The sequence below is a fragment of the Boleophthalmus pectinirostris genome, unplaced genomic scaffold (assembly GCF_026225935.1).
Source record: "Boleophthalmus pectinirostris isolate CB_2022bp ecotype Guang Dong unplaced genomic scaffold, ASM2622593v1 HiC_scaffold_11, whole genome shotgun sequence".
Taxonomy (NCBI): Eukaryota; Metazoa; Chordata; class Actinopteri; order Gobiiformes; family Gobiidae; genus Boleophthalmus; species Boleophthalmus pectinirostris.
In genome coordinates this window covers 9,641,335-9,646,907 of record NW_026570994.1, presented here as the reverse complement: position 1 = coordinate 9,646,907, position 5,573 = coordinate 9,641,335, and the positions used below count along the sequence as shown (strand labels likewise).

Sequence of the window (5,573 nt, the reverse complement as noted above, 5' to 3'; positions counted from 1 at the left end):
GGTATTATTTCCAAATTCATGAATTCAATGCTTTTAAGACTTTTTAAGACTCTGCAGGAATCCTGTTCTTCTCTCTGTTCCACCTTTTGATGTCATGTGGTAATTCAGTTCTAGTCTCTACTTGACAAAAGATAAAAGGTAGCTGTTAACTTGAAAACTACTGCTACATGACATCACAAGGTGGAAGAGAGCATTCTGAGCTTTGGAAATGTGACAGTGTAATAATGCAGGATTACGTCTGTGAATGAAAAAAACACAACTCCGGCTATGTTTTAGGTTAGGCAACAACATACTAACATGGCTTAACACAAGACTCTTATCTTGTGTAATATAGGATACATCATTTTTTGATATCAGCATTAAACATTTAGAATCTTACTTCATTTTTTAGTACTATGCCAATACATAACCGCAAGAAGACAAAACATTTTCTATTTGCCTGAATGAAAAAGAAAACAATGCAACTTTATCTTGAACTGGGATGACTCACGGCACCCCACCACTGCCATGATTGAAGAGGAAGCTCCTGTGTCTCTGCTGCTGTCTGCTGGGCTCTGCAAACGGCAACAAGAAACATGGAAGCGTCTCACATATGAAAACTGTGTACATATGTCAAGATGCTAGAGACACTAAAGACATGACAAGTGACAAAAAACACCATGCATCCTCACGCTTTCTCACCACGGGAAGCAACAAGAGACGTGCTAGCTATGCAGAACTATTCCGACTGGCAAAAACAGTACATTAGCTTAACTTTTGTATTAATTACATTCATAAGTGCAATATACGGACACGTGCACTTAGCAAACAAGTGCTAATGAACCACTTGGAACAACATCTGTGCAGCTGTTTAGCACGATGACCGCTAATTAGCATCTCTGGTCTCCATTAGCGCTTGAATTGGCAGCGCTAATGCTAAGAGGCTAATAATAGAAAATGTTTTTAATGTAGGCTATATGGGGTCTCAGGGTCTGTGTGAGACCATCAGGATAAAATCTGCTAAGGGCGACACTGCCGTAACAGCTGTTTAAAGTAAGTATGCTAACATCTGCTGAATTTCTTAACTGCTTTTTGTTTGAAAGTTTAGCCTTGGTAATTTAGTCCTATCATCCAGGGACACTCACCGGCTTGAATATCTGGTGGAAAATGGTTGTTTGCAGTTAATTAAAGCCAGGACAAATTGCACACTGTTATTGCACTAGATCCAATATTAAGATCCGTGGAGCTCATTGATGGCTGCACTGGGAACAATGGGCAGATCTCATGGGAATGGATATAGGCGACTCAACAAAAGAAAGTATCATAAAAGTAGTGTAGGACTGCATTATAGAACTTTTCAAACACTATTTTATATGGGGCAATAAATATCCCTTTACTAAAGTATTGAAGTTAAAGTTGGAATTCTATAGTTACAGTATACCTCATAACATCAGTAACACTCATAACAACTCATATGTCAATAGGCTTTATTCACACTTACTTCACAAACCAGAAAGACGTTTGGAAACATGTGATGACATCTTTCTACAGGCTCTTTTCATGATAGTAGGTCTAGGAATCTAGGAAAAATCTAGGAAAAACAAGAAAATGACCCAGTTTTCTTCATCCGCATGTCATTGTAGTGTTCCGTTATGTTCGGCTAATCAACATTTAGTTTAGTTTAGTCATTAAACAAATGAGACAGTGCACAATATACATTAACCTTAACAGGAGAGATGCATTGTACCAGGTTATAGCTCCAGTGCTAATTTCCACCTGTCGTCCCTGGACAGGTTGATGTTATAGTTCATAAAATCAAATGTCCGGAGCATCATAACAGTTCTGTATCATCATTCACACCCAGTTCTCTCAGCATCTTAAAAACATCATCCTTATCAAAATCATCATTCAGTTCATTCACTTCAGAACATCACTCTCTCCAGACAGTCAGTCCACACTACGGGCACAGAAAACGGTTTGGTTTGAAAGGAGCCACTGTTTCTCCAGGCGTAAGAAAGTGCCATATTTTGCACATGTGATCAGCTCTGTTGGTAACATGTAACACAGACGGATGGCCGCACATGAAATGGCTGAGATTCCAAATGCTGTCCTGCGTTTGATCGACACACTTGCCTCACCCTCCGGCAGAGCCTGAAATCCTTAAAGACACTGACATGATACAAGACATGACAGCGGCTTTTTCTGCAGGAGACATGCGCATTAGAGCGTGAAGTGGCCCAGTCTGATAATCTCTCTGTAGTGTACCTTCAAACGTGATTAATAAAGCTAAAAAAAAATGTGAGCTTAGCAACATACTGACTTTAAGTACCCAAACCTGTGACCCCGTGCCGTGGCTGTCCCCCGGGCCACGCTTTGGTCGTGTGACTGGGCTCAGATCTGCTCTCGTGGAGGTAGACACAGATCCATCTTCGCGGCTGGGTGCTTCCTCTTTGATAGTCTTCTCCATATTCATGAGTGATCCCAGCAGAAGGTTATTATCCATAAATGTCATTCTATAATTAATTAATCCTGTCTGCCGCTTGCTCTCCCTGCCTCATTAGACAGCCACTGATTGTATTCAAATGCACACGTCCAAATATACGACTTTATTTCAAACTCTATCACCAGAAGACACTTTTACCAGAAATTTCCAGTTTTATTAAAGAAAAATATCTACCGCAATCTTAAAAATAGCCTGAAATCTCTTGCATATTTTCCCACAATGCATTGAGGATCACCTTGGTATGGCAAATGCGATCCAATGAGACAATTATGGGGGGTAATTTGGTCCTGTTTAGCAAATTGATTTTTAAAGCTACCCCAGAGGCAAATCTATTACAGTTGCTTTTGAGTTTTAATAAAAATCCAATATGAAATTTGCACAACGCCACGAGGAATATGGCGCGGTGTATTAGCCTAATAGAGACGAATACAAACCCACACCACATAGGTTGACATTTACCCCACCGCGCTCTCAATTATTGTGCGTTTTATCCGCAGGCAACACGCGGTTATGCATGGTGCTTTTTTTAAATGGTAATAATCTATAGGCTTTAAGGGACGCTGGAGCACATGCTAGGCCCGTATGTGCTGCGTGCTAACTCACCAGGCTTAGAGCTAACAAAGATAGCATCGTAATTGGAAGCTCTTGTGTCAAATCCCAGCAGGCGGCAGGGGTGAAGTGGTCCAGAGCAGGAAGCAGACTTGCCTCTCGCCTCCTAAGAACATAAGGAAAATGTATTACTAAATGTCAAGAGTTTTGTAGCGAAGAGGGGCTAGACTTAATGATCAGAAATTTGGTCTATTCTATTAAGCTACAAGCCGGTTTAAAGGTCGAGATCAGCATTAAAACCGGATTAGGTTAAGAATGTATTTACAATCTGTTCTATTGTATTACTGCTGTTAACTGGTGGTAAAATTCATTAAATGCAATATCTCTGTGAAAAAGGTCAGCCATCTTGGATCTTCTCTGGCATCTGAAATAAGAAATCATTAAACCAACTTTAGATATAGCTCCATCAGAAACAACTGTTGGTAGAGATTGCCTCCACCAGCTCATTCGAATGCTCTTAAATCTTTTACTACAAACTTAAAGATGTTCTATGTCATCAGATAGCACCACCGTCAAGTTACAGGTCAGATCTGTGGGGAGTAGGGTGACCAGACCTTCCCACAACAGTCCCTGTTTTGACCCGTGTTCCCTGTCCCAGCAGATTTATCCAAAACCAGTGATTTGTCCCAGTTTTATACAAGAAAATGTCCCAGGTGTCCCTATTTTTCAAACCCAAATCCACTTTATTTTTATAGTACGTTTTATGAACAAAGCCATTTCCAAAGTGCTGTAGAGATATCATAAAATGAAGACAACTAAAAGGTAAATTGCTAAAATTGGGTCATACCAGTCCTAAAACAATAAAACCAGTAAAAGCAAATAAAAGCAAAACCATAAAAATCATAAAATAGCAGTAAATAAGTAAAATAAATGAAAGACACAGAAGAGCACACAAGTCACACGGTGTTAAAAGTCGGAGAAGAAAAGTGGGTCTTAAGACGAGACTTAAAACACTCAGACCATTCCAGAGTTTGGGGTCAGCCACAAAGAAGGCCCCGTCCCCCCGGTTTTAAGTCTTGTTTTAGGCACCACAAGCTGGAACTGGCCCTTGGACCTCAGAGCACACGCTGGGAAGGAAATTTGGATGAAGTCTGAAACGTACTTTGGGGCCAGTCCATTCAAAGCTTTAAAAACAAACAATAAAATCTTAAAATCAACTCTAAAACAAACTGGAAGGAAATGATTTTTGACCAATTTGACACCTGCCAACAGTAAAGAGGGGCATAAATAGTAATTTGATTAGGTAAAATACAAAAAACCATGCTTAAAAATCAACAAAACACAAAGAAAATGTGACTATTCTCATTCACATTAGTCATGAATGGGCCAAGTGCATAACAATTTTCCTTAATTACGCACTTGTTTCACAACCACCCCAAACTGAGAGTGTCCTAGTTTTTTATTTTGTAAATCTGGTCACCCTAGTGGAGAAGCGACCCCAATAACAGTCAGAATATAATCGATGTAATTTATAATTTCAAGTTATTTGTAGCAATAAAAACGTAACTAAATAAATGCACTGTATAGCTGTGTGTAATGCTGTACTGTGGAACATTCCGAGCAAAGTGTCTATTCCAAATCTCAGTGGGACTTTCCTGGTTAAATAAAGAAGAAAGAAAAAGTCAAACATTTCCATCACAGACATTCTAGCTGAAAAGTTACAGCACTATTCATTTGAGATGCTTTCTGATTTGCTTGACATTGAAGATTAGAATGTTTAATCCTTTGATATAGATACAAATGAAGAGGTCACTTAAAGTACATTCCAATTAGTCCAGCACTGTTTTAATTATAGACGAGCGGGTGATGCAAGGACAGACCAAAGTTAGACACGGTCCATTAGAGGTTGTTCATTTCTTCATGCGGTCCACATTGCTCAAGTAAATGTAGTTATAGCTTAAAGATTTATGTTTTATTTCACAGCCTGAGGCCATAGTTTGCATGTCCACAGCCAAATGACCATGAACTAGCAAGCTAACAAATGGATGCGAATTCGAGTAAAACTAAGCATTTTCAAGCCAACTGTTTAGGACATTTCATCTTTTAAGCACTAGCAATAACCCAGACTACTGAAACTTACCTTAATACATGTTTTAAGTCCAGAACCATGCTCAGATAAAAGCTCTAAAACAAAATGAACCCACACACACATTTTAGCCACCCATGATTTGAATAGCTGTTTTAAGTTAGCATGGGGCTAACTCAAAATGGACGTGTCTTCTTCACCAACAGATGACAGCGCCACCTAGAGAACAGATATTGTAATTAAACTAGCACTGAATTTTAACAATCTCTGTCATTCCACTGGTTTATTTAATATTGTCAGTAAGTTACATGTTTTATTTTTGTAAAGATAATTCATATGTGAATGAGAGCAATACATTTTGGAATCAACATTATTAGACTGCTCAGGTTAGAAAGGTTAGAAATCCAAATTCCAGAAGACCAAACCCAACTGAAGGAGCTGCCGCTTACAAATTCA

At 39.1% G+C, this 5,573-nt stretch overlaps 1 long non-coding RNA gene across 1 annotated transcript; it reads right to left on the bottom strand.

Annotated features, from left to right (window-relative positions):
- Positions 1-437: 437 nt before the first annotated feature.
- On the bottom strand, positions 438-5,271 carry LOC129411635 (uncharacterized). Its single transcript, XR_008633397.1, has 4 exons — positions 5,172-5,271; positions 3,086-3,197; positions 1,481-1,570; positions 438-554 (listed from the first exon to the last, which is right to left on the bottom strand). It is a non-coding gene; the product is annotated as an uncharacterized LOC129411635 (long non-coding RNA).
- Positions 5,272-5,573: the final 302 nt, after the last annotated feature.